The sequence below is a fragment of the Ovis aries genome, chromosome 23, assembly GCF_016772045.2.
Source record: "Ovis aries strain OAR_USU_Benz2616 breed Rambouillet chromosome 23, ARS-UI_Ramb_v3.0, whole genome shotgun sequence".
Classification (NCBI taxonomy): domain Eukaryota; kingdom Metazoa; phylum Chordata; class Mammalia; order Artiodactyla; family Bovidae; genus Ovis; species Ovis aries.
Genome location: NC_056076.1, coordinates 45,093,631 through 45,110,706, shown reverse-complemented (window position 1 = coordinate 45,110,706; position 17,076 = coordinate 45,093,631). Strand labels below are relative to the sequence as shown.

The following is a 17,076-nucleotide window of genomic DNA, read 5'->3' as shown; positions in this document are numbered from 1 at the left end:
GCTTCTTGAAGACAGCATGTGTTCTTCTTTGTACCCCTCATAATGAAGAGAACTGTAGTTCCTTTCTCATAGTAGATGCTTGATTAATATTTCCTGTCGGATTGTTTCAGCTTCTAAACCCTAGAAGCCAAAGCCTAACATCATTAATCTGCATATTCCCTAGAGCACCTTGAATTAGTTGAATTGCATGCAATTCCAAGACAGTCAAAAGAGTGTTTCATTCATGGAGAGCCTCTGGAGTGGGATTTGATGCTGACCTCCATGTTTTGGAAAGGCAGTTCTGAGGTCCTGGTTCCTAGGTTTTCAGAATCCTTGACTTTTCTGACCATGGGGTTAAAATGCCAGTCCTTTCATGAGCCTGGGTTTTGGACAAACCACCTGCAGTTTTGGACAGATAAAGGCGGCGGTGACTAGCCTCCTGCTGCTGCTAAGTCGCTTCAGTCGTATCCGACTCTGTGCGACCCCATACACGGCAGCCCACCAGGCTCCCACCATCCCTGGGATTCTCCAGGCAAGAACACTGGAGTGGGTTGCCATTTCCTTCTCCAATGCATGAAAGTGAAAAGTGAAAGTGAAGTTGCTCAGTTGTGTCCAACTCTTAGCGACCCTATGGACTGCAGCCCACCAGGCTCCTCTGTCCTTGGGATTTTCCAGTCAAGAGTACTGGAGTGGGGTGCGACTGCCTTCCCCGACTAGCCTCCAGAGAGAGACTAAGCCAAGCAAGAACACTGCCAGGTTGCTCGGAGAATCTCTAAGAAAGGGAACCAGGACTTTAGCAGGCCTGAGAAAGCTTGGTGAAGGGAATGAGCTCAGAGATCAGAAAACAAGAAATAGGGGCAACTAGATCAACTTCAAAGCGAACTGTGCATATTATTAGTAGGAATTGCCCAGAATGAATCTACAGAAGAATTTTAAGTCTGGGAGTTTTTCTGAGAGTGATACTTAACAGAGTCAGAGTGGCTTGGTGAGGAGGGAACTGAGAGTGGCTGCTCTCTTTAATTGAGGAATACTAGAGCCATTTAGCCCGACTCTGTGTTCAATCAACTTCGGTTTTTGTATGTTGCATGTGGCTCAAGCCCCAGCAGACTGACTAGACAACGTGAGAGGCTGGAGAGAAGTGCAGTTAATGCCAAAAAGTTTGACGCTACATCTGTTGAGTCTCACAGCATGCCAGGTGGTCACGCGGTGGGGGTAGCTTCAACCTCTCAAAGGGCTCTTTATTTCTCTTTTCTTTCCTCTCAAATGTGGCATAGCAGTATTCTTAACTGTAAATACCATCACTTATATAATACTCCAGCTATTATAGATACGTGTTCATAAGTGAGCACGAGAGATTTTCTTTCTCTCGTGTAAGTTTTGAAAAAGAAAATAGAAAAACAAGGAAGAACAAAGAATGATGTAACAGACATGATCTTATGAAAATTTTCACATTTTTAACATTTAGGCTTGGATGAAATAAATCCTTATTGACCATGCTAGAACTTTAAGAATTACATCAAATGGTTGGTATTCATGTTTTGTTTTCTATTTGGTCTTAATAATTGCATTTGTTTACTTAAAACTCAGACTTTTGTTTACAATCTGATAGAAAACATAGTGACCAGGACATTAGGAGAATGAAGTTCTCATCTTGATATTTCACCCCTCAGTACTGTGCCTTCAGTCAAATCTCTCAATTCCTTGGCAGGACGTTTCCTTTGGAATAAATATGATCCTGTAAAAATAGCTATATACCTCCAAGTCTTCTCTGTTCTAGGTAAAATGTCCTCAATTCCTTCATCTATGTTCATATGAAATTAATTCTAGACTGTATTCCATTTTGATTACCCTCCACTGGAGATTTAATCATCTGACAAATCTCACCTTAAATTTTGTTGCCCAGGATGGAACTGATTTTCCAAGTATGAAGTGATGAATGCGTATGGCACTACACTTAATGTGAACTACATAAAAACAACCAAAAAGCCTCCTTTTTTTTTTTTCCCAACATCACATGGTTGGTTCACATTAAATGGAAGCTCAATTAACTCTCTTAAACACTTTCATAAGCTTGGCCACCAAACTTGGCCATTGCTACATGGAATTGGTTTTTGAGCTTAAATGCAAGCCTTCCATTTAAATCTGCAAAATTGAATTTTACTGGTTTTAATCTATTGTGAAAGTCTGGAATCTTATTTTTGTTTTCTCAGAGAAGGCCCAGGTTTGTGAGGTTTCCAGAGAATCTGAATACCCACATGTCAACTTTTGCTTTAACCCCTTCTGAGCATGATTCGTGTGACTCAAATGCATGCTACTATTTTTCTCTTTATTGAAGTTTCTCAAGAAAAGATGTCAGTTTACACAATGAAATATCCCCGAATTCTTCATAAAACCAGCAAACAATTTACACCCATTGCTTTAGACTTTCACATATGTTTGTGTCTGGTTAGTAAATGAAGGGTGTACCACAGAAACAATAACTTTGCATAGCCCACAGGTGTATGCCCAACTCTATTATTTCTGCCAGAAAGGATATTGCATCTCATGTTGGAGAAGGAAAAGAGAAGTCTTACATTTTTCTTTTATCCAGAGGCAATTCTCCAGCCCTAGTGGGAAAAGAAAAGGCAAAAACAAAAGAAAACAATGCTAGTTGTGGTTCCAGTGCTTTCCAGTTTCTGCTGGAATTCATTCAAATGAAGTCCTCTCCCTAAAAGTCAAAAAGGACTCTCATTTCACTGCTAATCTTTCTGGTCCCTGTACATTGCTTATGTCTCTCTGATGGCACTTCACATAGTGTGTCCTGTTTTAAGACGATGGGATTACTCTGCACTTATCTCTTCTTTTAAATTGTTTTTTCTTAAGGCACAAGGACCATATCTTAGCCATTCTTATTTATTCTTAGAACAAATAGGGACTGAGCCCACTCTGTGCCAGGTGCTGTGCTAGGCACTCAGTTCCAACTCCCTTAGGCAAGGTCCTAGCCCAGAGCTCAGCTCACTTACTTGAAATGGACAATCCACGTGCTTCAACCTAAACCAACACTTACCATCTATTTTGTAAAATCTGTGTGTAAAACAGAAAAGGATTTATTGAAGGGGATCCAAATCACTGTAAATTAAACTAGATCCTCACATATTTCAGCTGTTCACTGCTCTCCTCAGAGCACCATTAGCTGTTGGAGTATCCAAGGTACGATCAAAAGCACTGAAGTACTATGAAATACAGGCTGAACTCCAAACCACCTCATAGGAGAAGTGAAGCTTTGATGAAAGAAACAAGTTTAGAATTTATTAAGTGCCACTAAGAAAACAAGCTTGAACATATAAATCCACTGATTAATTAAAACTATGGTCCCCCGGAAAAAGGAGACAAGTACATGTTATATATTGATTATATAACACCAGAAATGAGAGTGACAGAGACAGAGGATGGGTGGGGAGATGAAAGGTCTTCTCATGGCTGAACATCTGGATCAGAATTATAATGGTTTATTGCGGGGGAGTGGTCATATGCTCTCTTGGCAAATTATCTATACATTTAAGTTCTGAGCACTAAATCAATAGGTTGGGTTTGTTGTTGTTACCGCTATTTTTTTTTCCAAATAAAAGCTTGGATAGACACAGGCAGCAAATATTTCTTCCTCAATTTAAGATTTGACAATTTAACAGGAAAACACTCATTCATCATCTTTTCCTTTTAGAGACCATAAATTATTGGCTCATATACCATGTGGCTTGGATTCTAGGAAAAGTTAGTGTAAACAAACCCAAGTTACAATGCGTGGAGTAAGAGAGTGAGTCATAAACAAAACACAGACATATGCTCTCATATAAATAAGGGCCTGGATCATCAGCTTCCCAGAGTCTGCTTCCCATTAATTACACAACAAAATGAACTTTCCATATGTAAAGCCCAAATCACTTAACTCTAGCAACTTGCACAAGACAAAGACCAGGATTGTATCTAAAAGGCACTGACAAAAAACTGAATTTCAAAATAATGAAAGTCCTCTCAAAATATCTTCAGGTATCGGAGGGCAAGAAAATCCCTTGGAGGAGTGTTTTTGAGCACTGAAACTATTCCCAACAACCCAGGAACACTGCTTGAGGCTGGTCTGATCTCCTGCTGAATTTAAAGGTAGTATGAGGCTTACTCTCTTTTGTTCTGAGCTCTGTCATCTTTATGGGGCAAGCCCTGGGTCCAGGCCACACAGGGTGTTCACAGACATTGCTGGAAACACTGAAGAGTTGAAATTCCCTCCATCAGTACCTTCTCACTGTCCTTTGAAATTGCCCACTGGTAGCACAGATTCACGTTCCCTTATTGTTGTATGAAGGCTATCTGGTTTCTGTTAATTTAAAGAGGTTTCAAGGAAACACAGAACAATTCCTAGGGAAGAGGATTCTTGAACAGGTGAGGAACTCTGAGAGACACGGTAAGCAGCTAAGTTCTCTCCTTGTGTCTATTTGAAAAGTAGACCTCATAAAGCAAACTAACAACATTACTTAAAAGGGATATTAAAATAACAGATGCCACATTTTAGCACTCTTGGGTGGGGAGGGAGGAGAAAAAGAAATTTTATTCTTTGCTGGGGGTGTAGTGGGGTGTATGTGTGTTTTTTTTTAATCATTAATTTACTCAGTGATTGTTTTTGTAGCATTTACTCTTTGTATCATACCATAGAACATAAAAGGTAAGTGGACTGTATCATCTCTGCTCTCATATGAAACTATAGGAAAGGGGGAGAAACTAACATTTTTGGAGAACCTACAATGCAGTCTGGAATGTGAAGCCAAGTGGGCCTTAGAAAGGATCACTACGAACAAAGCTAGTGGAGGTGATGGAATTCCAGTGGAGCTATTTCAAACCCTGAAAGATGATGCTGTGAAAGTACTGCACTCAATATGCCAACAAATTTGGAAAACTCAGCAGTGGCCACAGGACTGGAAAAGGTCAGTTTTCATTCCAATCCCAAAGAAAGGCAATGCCAAAGAATGCTCAAACTACCGCACAATTGCACTCATCTCACATGCTAGTAAAATAATGCTCAAAATTCTCCAAGCCAGGCTTCAGCAATACGTGAACTATGAACTTCCAGATGTTCAGGCTGCTTTTAGAAAAGGCAGAGGAACCAGACATCAAATTGCCAACATCCGCTGGATCATGGAAAAAGCAAGAGAGTTCCAGAAAAACAGCTATTTCTGCTTTATTGACTATGCCAAATCCTTTGAGTGTGTGGATCACAATAAACTGGAAAATTCTGAAAGAGATGGGAATACAGACCACCTGACCTGCCTCTTGAGAAATCTGTATGCAGGTCAGGAAGCAACAGTTAGAACTGGACATGGAACAACAGACTGGTTCCAAATAGGAAAAGGAGTACGTCGAGGCTGTATATTGTCACCCTGCTTATTTAACTTATATGCAGAGTACATCATGAGAAATGCTGGGCTGGAAGAAGCACAAGCTGGAATAGAGATTGCCGGGAGAAATATCAATAACCTCAGATATGCAGATGACGCCACCCTTCTGGCAGAAAGTGAAGAGGAACTAAAAACTGTCTTGATGAAAGTGAAAGAGGAGAGTGAAAAAGTTGGCTTAGAGCTCAACATTCAGAAAACGAAGATCATGGCATCTGGTCCCATCACTTCATGGGAAATAGATGGGGAAACAGTGTCAGACTTTATTTTTTTGGGTTCCAAAATCACTGCAGATGGTGATTGCAGCCATGAAATTAAAAGATGCTTACTCTTTGGAAGGAAAGTTATGACCAACCTAGACAGCATATTGAAAAGCAGAGACATTACTTTGCCAACAAAGGTCCATCTAGTCAAGGCTATGGTTTTTCCAGTAGTCGTGTATGGATGTGAGAATTGGACTGTGAAGAAAGCTGAGAGCCGAAGAATTGATGCTTTTGAACTGTGGTGTTGGAGAAGACTCTTGAGAGTTCCTTGGACTGCAAGGAGATCCAACCAGTCCATTCTAAAGGAGATCAGCCCTGGGTGTTCTTTGGAAGGAATGATGCTAAAGCTGAAACTCCAGTGCTTTGGCCACCTCATGCAAAGAGTTGACTCACTGGAAAAGACTCTGATGCTGGGAGGGATTGAGGGCAGGAGGAGAAGGGGATGACAGAGGATGAGATGGCTGGATGGCATCACCGACTTGATAGACATGAGTTTGAGTGAACTCCGGGAGTTGGTGATGGACAGGGAGGCCTGGCGTGCTGCGATTCATGGGGTCACAAAGAGTCGCACACCACTGAGCGACTGAACTGAACTGACAGTGCAATCTGCAGTATTTCACGTATTTCCTCATTTAATTGTGATCACAACCAAGTGAAGACATCACACTATCTCTATTGTACACAGGTGAAAACTGAGACCTAAAAGATTAAATAATTACTCCAAAGGACACATAAGTCATAGATTCATGGATTCAAGCAAGGGCTGCTCTATTTGAAAGTGAGTTTCATACCATATTTCCTTACTAAGAAAGCAAAGAAGACAAGGAACTGGACCAGGAGAAATCCTGGGTTTCCCTGGTTTTCCCAACTTCACAGGCCTTTTCCAGTCCCCAAATTTCATCGTTAAATAACACAGGCATTACTGTGTTCTAGATCACAAGTAGACCAAGTAGACCACCTGTTCTACTTCTGCTAGACTAGTCTTCTTCACCTTGCTTTGATCTTGTTGCTGTCTCAAGGTCACATGCCTTTAAGGGTTCTGTATAGGGAGCCAGACAGCCAATATAATGAGTGAGGTTGACCAGGATTATGAAAGAAGGTGGGGGTAAATAGAGGAGGACATGGGAAAAATAATGAGAATATGGCCCATCCAATGGGAAAAATGTTATTCGGTATCAATCATTGTTGTCAGGTAGGAATCTGAATTCAAATTTATCAGATAATCTGGTTTCCAAAAAGCCAGAACTCTTATTATTATGTAAACTTGATGTTGAAAATCTACAAATTAACTTTTTAAAAAATGTATAAACCTGTGTAGATCAATTGAAATACAACTGCAGACAGCTATTGGCCCATGACTTTATTTTGCTATCATCGTCCTTCAGAAGAATCACCATGACTCATTCTAGAATTTCAGGGACTACATGTTCTGACCCCAGACCTTTCTTCCAGCCTTATCTGTCATTATTTCCACATACACTTCTATCTTAGAGATGCTGTAAACATATCTTTTCTGCTTCTGTCTACTTATTTAATTTGATCCATCCTTTGAGGGCCATCTCAACTCTTCTCTCCCCAGATTATCTCAGTGTCCTCCAAACTCCCTTAGTGCCATTCAGCTGGAAACTAATGATTTATTCGTTGCTAAATGATAGCTCTGTTAGTATCTGAGACTGTTATTCAATCTATTAATTTAAAAATATTATTTGGTCATTTCATGTTTTAGAGTCAGGTCTTCCCAAATAGTGTGAATGTTTCCCTAGGGCAAGGGCCAGGATTCACTTGTAAGTATCATTGTGGCAGGTACTTAAAAAATATTTGACAATTTGTAACAAAACCTTCTAGAAGTTTCAGTAAGATGAGCTTAATATGAAGCCCTTAACAGGTGGCATGAAGTAAGAGTATTTGGAGGAGGTAGTGAGAATAAAGGGGCTTCCCAGGTGGTGCTAGTGGTAAAGAACCCACCGGCCAATTCAAGAGACATAAGAGACTCAGGTTCAATCCCCATGTTGTGAAGATCCCCTGCAGGAGGGCATGACAACCCACTCCAGTTTTCTTGCCTAGAGAATCCCCATGGACAAAGGAGCCTGGTGGGCTGCAGTCCAGAGTCAGACACGACTGAAGCAACTGAGGACACATGCTTTCAGTGAGGATAAAACTTCTAAAGATAGTTAATGGGTGTTATGATCTGAGTCATAACAGGACTAAATTATGACTTACACGATTAAATCAGAGCATGACATGGCTTCATTTTTGACATGAAAGGGGTCATAAGACAGTAATATATTGTTTTGAGTATGTGATTAGTGTTTTTATCTGCTATTTCATTTCTTTCTCACCACTGCCTAAAAAGCAGAAATTATTTTTCCCATCTCACTGATGAGGAAACTGAGACTCAGAGGTCTTAGTTAGCCTGTTACTCACCTAAGGACATTCAGTACTGCAGGCTATGCAATAACACTGGGCCTTGAATTTCAAATCCAGCTTTAACTTTACATCTGTGTGGTAGCCAGAAAGAGTCCAGGGTTCCTAATTTCTAGCAGGTAATATTTGTAATTCAGTTCACCTCTCTGGGCTCAATTTCCTCAGCTGCAACATGAAGGGGTTTGCAGAGATCCCTTCTAGTCTATTCTAAACCAGCCTTGTCAATTCCAGTATGAGTAGGAGAAGGAATCCCCCTGGGAGGTGCTCTGGGATTATCACAATGACTCTCAAAGGTATAGTGAAGTGGGCTGCAGGTGAGTTCCACCTCTCTGTATGTCTGTCTGTCTCTTTCTCTTTGTCACACCTATTTATTCTCTGTAAACCTCTTTCTTCAGTCTCTTAGTCTGACTTACAGTCTGCCTGGACCACTAAGGATCATTCTTAATGACAGTCATTACACAGTTCTTCCACACTGCCTGAGGCCATTTCCGCAGCAATAAGCAGGAAAGACCCTGTCCCCCTTCACAGCTGGGCTCAGTATGCCAACTTCACTGGAACCAAGAAGTTTTTCAAAAACTCTCCATTAATTACAGGAAACCAAAAGCACTGTCCCCCCCTTCTCATTAACACAATTGCTTTCAGTTGCCACTAAATTATCTCGCCACCATTAAACTAACAATCTAATTAGACTTCTGGAAATGGAAGGAGCCAATGAATAAGGCAGGCGTGTCACTTTTATCTCAAAACTGATCGTAAAATATTTGTGCCCTTTTGTTCTCGGCCACATAAAATCTGCCCTGGAAGACTGTTCTTTCATTCTTTCCTATTTATAAAGAGGAGTTTGAATATTTGATATAAAATGAGTATCTTAATAGAAATCACTTCACGTGTGGGAGGTTTTCTTTCCCGCATTTCTGAGCGTGGGATCATTATTACAATGATCGCACCTGACTCCCCCAGTGTGTGATGCCTCACAGCCAAACCTTCCACTGGGCTTCGATGAAGGTGTGAATGATACTATCACCAGGAAGATGATAAAATGTATTATTATCATTATTCTGTTTTTAAGGGGGTCTGATTGTGGCAAGAGGTGGTTGGGAGTGTAATCTGTACAAAGCATTCAGAAAAGATAAATTGAGTTAAACTTCTCACAGGCATAGCACTTTCCAACCTGACATTAAACCCTCTGTCTTTCCTAAAATTTCAGCTCTGGAGAGAGCAAAATTAGTTAAATGCAGTCCAGGCATGTTTACTGAGTATCTACTATGTAACCCAGCACTGCACCAGGTTCTTGACACCCAAATATGATTAAATGTTGCTTAATAGCAGTGTTCCTGGATTTTTTTTCTCTTGTTTTCATCCCATTTAGCCCAAGATTCTGGAAATTCATGGCTTACTCAATACTCATTGAATGGAACAAATCTTAAATAGGAAATGGTTGCTGCGCTCCGGAAATCAATGCTGCTGCTGCTAAGTCACTTCAGTCGTGTCTGACTCTGTGTGACCCCATAGATGGCAGCCCACCAGGCTCCCGTGTCCCTGGGATTCTCCAGGCAAGAACACTGGAGTGGGTTGCCATTTCCTTCAATGCATGAAAGTGAAAAGTGAAAGGGAAGTCACTCAGTCATATCTGACTCTTAGCGACCCCATGGACTGCAGCCTACCAGGCTCCTCCGTCCACAGGATTTTCCAGGCAAGAGTACTGGAGTGGGGTGCCATTGCCTTCTCCCCGGAAATCAATACTTAGGACAGAATTCAAGAATGGTATATATAAAATAATTAAGTATGCATAGGCCAGTGTAATCTCCAGCTTTCCACTGAGAAGTTCACCCTGAAAACCCCAGAGAATTTCTGAGTAAAGGAATACATTTATGTGTACAAGTTCCTCCTCCTCTGAATAAGTGCATACCCATTTACCAAATATACCATGCCATTTAGGCTGGTATTTTTTGTTAACTTGAAAACAATCTTCCTTGGAGGATATCCTGGTGGACTAGCCAGAAGCTGGTCTGCTACTACTGAACAGAAGATTCTAGAGGCCCCAGGGGTCCCTCTCAGGTTGCTCCTTTTACAGAACAGTCTCAGGATGATTTGCTGTTTCTGGGGCTGACATGGAAAATAAAAGTAAATCAATGCCTCTCAACTCTAGTAAATATGCTAGAGTGTTTTCGTGCACCAGATGGTTTTGTGCAGGAGACAGTTGTCCAATTCATTTTGACTAATATTTAATGATTAGCTGTTATTTGCCCAGGCCACATCAGAGCTAGATCCTGGGGTTTCAAAGTTGAATGAGGAATACTGGGTTTGGGCTCCCTGCAGCATACGGCAAATTCCCACTGGCTATTGGTTTACATTTGGGAATGTATATGTTGCCAAGCCACTCACTCAGTTCATTGGTCCCTACCTCGCCTTCCCCGACTATGTCACAAGTCTGTTCACTATGCCTGCGTCTCCACTGCTGCCCCACAAATAGGTTCATCAGTCCCATCTTTCCAGATTTCACATGTATGTGTTGGGGTGAGGTGGGAGATAGGAGGAAGGTTCAGAGGGAGGGGACACATGTATACCTATGGCTGATTCATGTTGATGTATGGTAGAAATTAGCACAATATCATAAAGAGATTATCCTCCAATTAAAAATGTTTTAAAAAAGCCAAATAAGGTCTGACAATAGGGCAGTGGACAGTGAAGCATGGGACACAGACACCACATTAAATGTAGGGATCAATGATCAATAGGCTTGTAGGGAGCCATGGGGCACAGAAGATGTGGTGTCTCACGTGGGGTGATTCTCAAAGTGGGTATAAGGGAAGCCTTCTTAGAGTTGAAGACACTTATGATGAATCTTGAAGAACAATCATGAATTCGACATCCAAACAGCTTGAGGAGTGGGTGAAGGAGAGAGGAACATTCCAGGGTGGAAAACAGGTAACAGCCATAGCAGTTTCTAACAGCAACAATAGTAGCAGCGACAATAAGACTTACTTGCTGAACTCTTCCTATGTGTCAGGCACTCTGCTAAGATTTGCTTAAGGCTTACTTCATTTATTCCTCACCATAATCCTTTATGCTGCATACCATGCTTTTCCCTGTCCACAGATGTGAACACTGCTTTAGTGCAGTACCGAGCTTCCAACGTAGGCAATCAGAAGCAAGAACACATGCGTTCAGCTAGAGCATTGCACAGCCCACAAGTTGTGTCAAGAAAAATGAGCCAAAACTTAGAAACAAGGTAAATGGAAGGGTGCATGTCCTTTTGGAGTCTTAGTGTCATTTTACAGGCCTGCCCAAGGATTATTAATTATCCAGGGAAATGTACCCTGATTGAATTCACTATCCACTGCTGATTAAAGGCTCAGATTCTGCCGGGTAATATATTAACTTGTAGACTTTTGCCCAGAAAATATGCAAATTATTTCTTTCCAGTAGAAAATATAAGCCCAGAGGTTATGGTTTTATTGCCCATTAGGACATTCACTGAGCAATATTGCTGAGGATTCTTTCTCCAACACCTACATTCCCGCAATGCCATTTTCTTCTACTTCTAATTCTTTCTGGGACCAGTTTTATCACCATGTTGGTTTCCTCATTAAAGAGCTGAATGAATCTTTGACATGAGTTTTTAGTTTTTTGCAAAGTACACTCTGACAGTGGGGATTCCAAAGGAGTTTTGGGCTGGCTGACATTTTCAGGCAAATGGGGCTGGAACAGAAGGCAGGGGCCAGATTCTGGAGAATTTGATGCTTTGGGGGGATGTTGACAGCCATGTTGTTCAGTTGCTAAGCTGTGTGCGACTCTTTGTGATCCCATAGACTGCAGCATGCCAGGTTTCCCTGTCCTTCACTATTTCCCAGAGTTTGCTCAAACTCATGTCCACTGAGTTGGACAGCTTTGGCCATAGCAAGAACTCAGCTTTTCTAGGATGTCCGGTTTAGAGCCAAAGGGAAGGGGCTCTTTTAGGACTTTGTGTTCAGGAGAGCTTGCTAGGCAAACAGAGTCTGTTTGCTACTGAGCTACTGAGCTCATTCTGAGCTACTTCAACATCAGTGGGTAGGTAGCCCTTTAGAAAATTCGAGTGGTATGTTTTTTAAACAAAGCTTTATTTTCTCTAGATCCTTTTGAACTTTTTCTCCTGTATATTTCAAGTGATTAATCTGGACTTAGGGAAATTTATTTCACAATATGGTGACTTCTTCGGTTTATATGTTTGTGGCTCTTAGATGTTCCAAATCCTATCAACTTGCACATAGATTTGCTCTATTTTGCTTCTTCTGAAGGACAAGACTTTTGGCTGAATTGACCTGTTATATTGATCAGGAACTTCAGATCATGATTTCCGCATATGACAAAAAACCAAATCAATTACTTAACAATTCTGAAATTCCTGTTTATTGCTTCTTGCATTTGCACCTGGATATTATTTCATCCTTTTGCTTTTAGAAGCAAAATATCTAAACATTTGATAGGCTTGCAGAATTTAAATATTTTCACTTACTCTGATAGTTCTAAATAAGACGTATCATGCAGTTTGAGAGAGTAGTTTATTAGCCTTTATACAAAACAGATACAAACTATAAACTAAGAGTTATGCTCCCTCCATTACCCCTCTGTCATCTCTAACAAGACTATACTTGAACAGGTGAGATTTGGTGACAGCAACCTTGATACATGTCTTTTTTCCTATTTGAATTTAAGATGAGAGATTATCAGTGTGTGTGTGTGTGTGTGTGTGTGTGTGTGTGTGTGTGTGTGTGTGAGAGAGAGAGAGAGAGAGAGAGAGAGCAAGAAAGGAATGCCTGCCTATTTGCTTGTTTTTCCAGCACTACTACTCTAGACTCTTGGTGTAGAAACCAAAGAAATTTATTTTCTTGGTGTTTTATGAAGTGCCTACAAACTTCGTAATTTACTTAATAACATAGCCTCCTCCTAAATACAAAGTGTGGGGGCAGGTTTCAGTAGGGAAATCCTGTACTCTCTACACATCCCATAATCTCCTTGAGAAATCAGTTCAGTGTGTAGAGGGTCAGAAAAATCAGGCTGACTTATTCAGGTGCACATTATCTGGTGCGGTTATTTGATCACTATTGGAACAGGGCAATAGAAGTTATTTCAAATTATACATCATTTTGAACAAACTTTATTGAAGCTTTCACTGCATTAGCCCTAATTACTCACAATAATGAAGCAGTGCTGCCTTGAACCAGACCTCCTGTGCTGTGCCAGGGGACTGCAGCTGATCAATGGCTATTGAGCAGTTTGATCACGAAAGCTGACCTGTTTGAGCACCAATGCAACCCACTGCCTTCCCTCCCTCCCAGAAGGTCACAGACTGACTTGTTCTCAGCCTGGCCACCCTCTCTTACAGCTCCTCTTCTGCCTCCTCCAAATCAATAACCTCATAAGTAGCACGACTACCAGACTTGGAGAAGCTAGAAAAAAAATTCCCTTAAACAAATAAAAATACACACACACACATGTACCAGCTAGAAAAGACATATTTTTAAGCCTCTGACCTACATTCGTTTCTTCCATTTCATGTTTATAAAATGAAGTGGAAAATGTTCCTTTTTCTCTTTCACCAAAGACCACCTGTCTAAAAAAAATACCATTAGGACTATAGACTGATAAATTATTTGGCAAGTATTTACCAACAGCCTACCACATGTCTGTCAAATGTTTCCCATTTGCTTGTTAAGCAGTTCCAATATCAAACGTGTTTTTCTCAGATGTCTCCCATGTTGTTTGGTATTGAATACGTATATAGCTATTGCCTTGTAATCATTCATTTCACCCAGTGATTATTTATTCAGCACCTACTATGTGTCAGGGACTGTACTAGATACCTTAAAGTAAATGGATTTTCAAGTTAATTGAATTATTTTAGCATTTTAAAAATCTCAGTAGGGAATTCCCTGGCAGTCCAGTGGTTAGGAGCCCGTACTTCCACTGCAGAGGGGATGGGTTCCATCTCTGGTCGGGGAACTAAGATACCTCATGCCACGTGGTCAAAAAAATACCTCAATAAATGATTTCTTAAATTAATTATGCTTTATAAGCAACTTAATTCTACTCTTCTTCCCTTTTCCTTCTCTGCACTTGTCTGGGTCTTCAAAATCATTCCATAGAAATGATGATCTATTGGACAATAAGTTGATTTCTGTATACAGCCAGAAGTAATTTCTAAATTACCTTATTCATAGTGAAAGATGGTACTCTAAAGAAAACAATAAAGTGAGTTTTCTCATCAGAAATATGTATGATTAGTGTACAAGCACCCAACTGAATGAAATCAAACCCAGAAACTATTTATTAACTGCCTTCTGTATGCTTGACTTTGGTTAGGACATCCAATTACGAGTTTCACTCACTGTTCTAAAAAAATTATTAGTCCATAATTAGGGAGAAAGAAATCTGCCTCTGCTACTGTTGCACCTAGGACAGAAATGAGATTCCACTAGAAATCAGGCAGTAAATCAAGAAATTTGAATTCTAATCCAACTGCATGACCTTAAGCAAATTTCTGAATCTTGCAATCATCAATGTTTTCACATGTGAAATGGGGCATTGGGCATGAACCCAGGTTGTGCAACCCTAACTCTCTTAGATTTATGGGAAGACATTTGTCTATGGGGAGTGGAATCTCAGGAAGGTCTGGTCTCCAGCACCTGCAGTGGGTCTTTAGCTTCTTTTCCCGTAAAGTTCTGCTCAGGAGCCTAAGACCCGGAAATGGACCAAATCTGTGAAATTCTCTTGAGGCTCTCCTTTGAGCACTGCCAAAAATAAACAGCCTATTCCTGTATCCTGAAACAGGATGGCTTTGGCTCAGCTCTTATTACCAGCAAGACGGGTTTAAAAGTTTAATATCCACCTGTTTCTAAGCCCGTTTGGCATATTTGTAAATTATTGAATGCAAATAGAGGAGGCGAGCCTGTAGAAGCTTGGGATCCCAAGAAAGCATTCTCTCACTCAGCATGGAAAGAGTTCAGGAAAGGAAAACGGGATCACCTGTCTTTTGCCTCTGGGAAATATCTATTCTTGGCAAGCAAAGGCGGAAGCACACAGGCTAATTTTTAAATCCATAAAGGGAGGTCTCCAGAGCTTAACTGACAGAGTTCAATAGGCAGTTATCTGGATGGGTATGCATACTTTGGGCTTCCCAGGTGGCACTAGAGCTAAAGAAAACCCCTGCCAATGCAGGAGACGTAAGAGACATGGGTTCAGTCCCTGCGTTGGAGAGATCCCCTGGAGTGGAGCATGGCAACCCACTCCAGTATTCTTGCCTGGAGAATCACATGGGCAGAGGAGCCTGGAGGGGGCTCACAGGAGTGGGACACAACTAAAGCAACTCAGCATACACATACACACATGCAGACTCTGGCCCAAATCTTTTGCTCCAGCCAAGCAATGAATTCCTAGAGTTCCAGGCATGGCAGCAGTGCCCACTTCTCTATCGACAGATGCCCTTCCACAAAGGTGCTGCAAGTCTCAGGGGCAGCTTCTTCCCCTTTCCTCTGTGATTCTCCCTCCTAGAGGGAGAGCTGTTCTCATAGCTGGCATCCTTTACCTGGCATTTCCATCAAAAACTTTTCATTTCACACCTAGCAAGTGAAAGATGCTAATATTCTTGATCATATTGGAGAGACGATCCCATTTCTTCAAAGCAAGATTTCCCAAGTGGTGGGGAAGACTACCATTTCCAAGAGATGTTAAGAACTATTCCCAGAAATAATGAGGTTGTGTGGTCAGGTAAGATCGTGAAATTCTGTGTCTCATCCTCCTGGAACTTCACAGTGCACACTGGTCAACTAAAGGCTTAGGAAAACCCTGCAGAAAGGAAGCAGGCACAGAGTAGCATTCCTCACACTCATCTAAGTTTGAAAACATCTATCACAAAACATCTACTGATATTTTGTGAGACTCAACATGGGAAATCATGCCAAATACTTCTTTCTGTTATTTAAGTTGGTCTCCTTTCCTAATTACCAATGGTCTCAGTGAAAGAGGTGGGTATGTAGACAAGTTGAGGTCTCTATTTAAAGCAATCTGCTGAATTAGAGGGCTTTTCTGGTGGCTCAGATGTTAAATAATCCACCTGCAATGCGGAAGACCTGGGTTTGATCCCTGGGTTGGGAAGATCCCCTGGAGGAGGGTATGGCAACCCACTCCAGTATTCTTGCCTGGAGGAAGATGGGTGTAGAGTGAATATCAATAATGAGTGTGTTCTTGGGCTTCTAATCATAATAGGCATTTCTAGACACTGCAATATGCCTAAGACTTATCAGTATATCAATTTAACACATTTTATGGAATGTGCCATCATTCTGTGTGCCATGAAGACAGAAGAATCTAAATCATGGGTTCTATCTTTAAGGAACATACAATTCTGTCATGAGAGAAAAGTTAAACAGAAGCATTACTTATGCAGTCCAAATGCACGACAGAGATGCTGGATGCTATTGGTATTCAGAGAAGGCGTGACTTACTTGCTGGGCCTTGAAGATCTGAAGGATGTGAATAGGAATTGAGTAAGGCTGTCCTCAAGAAAGGTGTTAAGCCAAGTGCAAGGTCTTCCTTCCTGGCAGTAGGGGTGAGTCTAGCACACGGGGGTTAATACAGGAGATGATGTGTGAAGTAATGGAAGGCAGAGCATAATCGATGTTTGAGTAAGGAGCTTGTATTTTATAAACTGCTAGTGAGGAGCCAGGTGGCTATTGAGGAATTCATGACCTCATGAGGTAGAATGAATTGAGCCTCAGGGAAGCGCTGATTATTGTCTCCTAACCCTGGTGAGCACAGGAGGTAGTGAAATGCAGTGGTCGCGACCCTGTGTTTTGGACCTAAGCTGGAATCTTGACAGTCTAAAAGTTCCCGGGGCAAGTTTCCTTACCCTTAGCTTCCTCTTCTGGAATGAAGATGCACGTATTTGTTTCAGAAAGCTCTTTTATGAGTTATATGAGATGACACATACATATAAGGTCCTTTATGCCGAG

At 41.2% G+C, this 17,076-nt stretch overlaps 1 protein-coding gene across 4 annotated transcripts in view; it reads right to left on the bottom strand.

Annotated features, from left to right (window-relative positions):
* SETBP1 (SET binding protein 1) overlaps positions 1-17,076 on the bottom strand; it is a 408,527-nt gene that overhangs the window by 13,561 nt on the left and 377,890 nt on the right. The gene's annotated exons all lie outside the window — the stretch shown is intronic.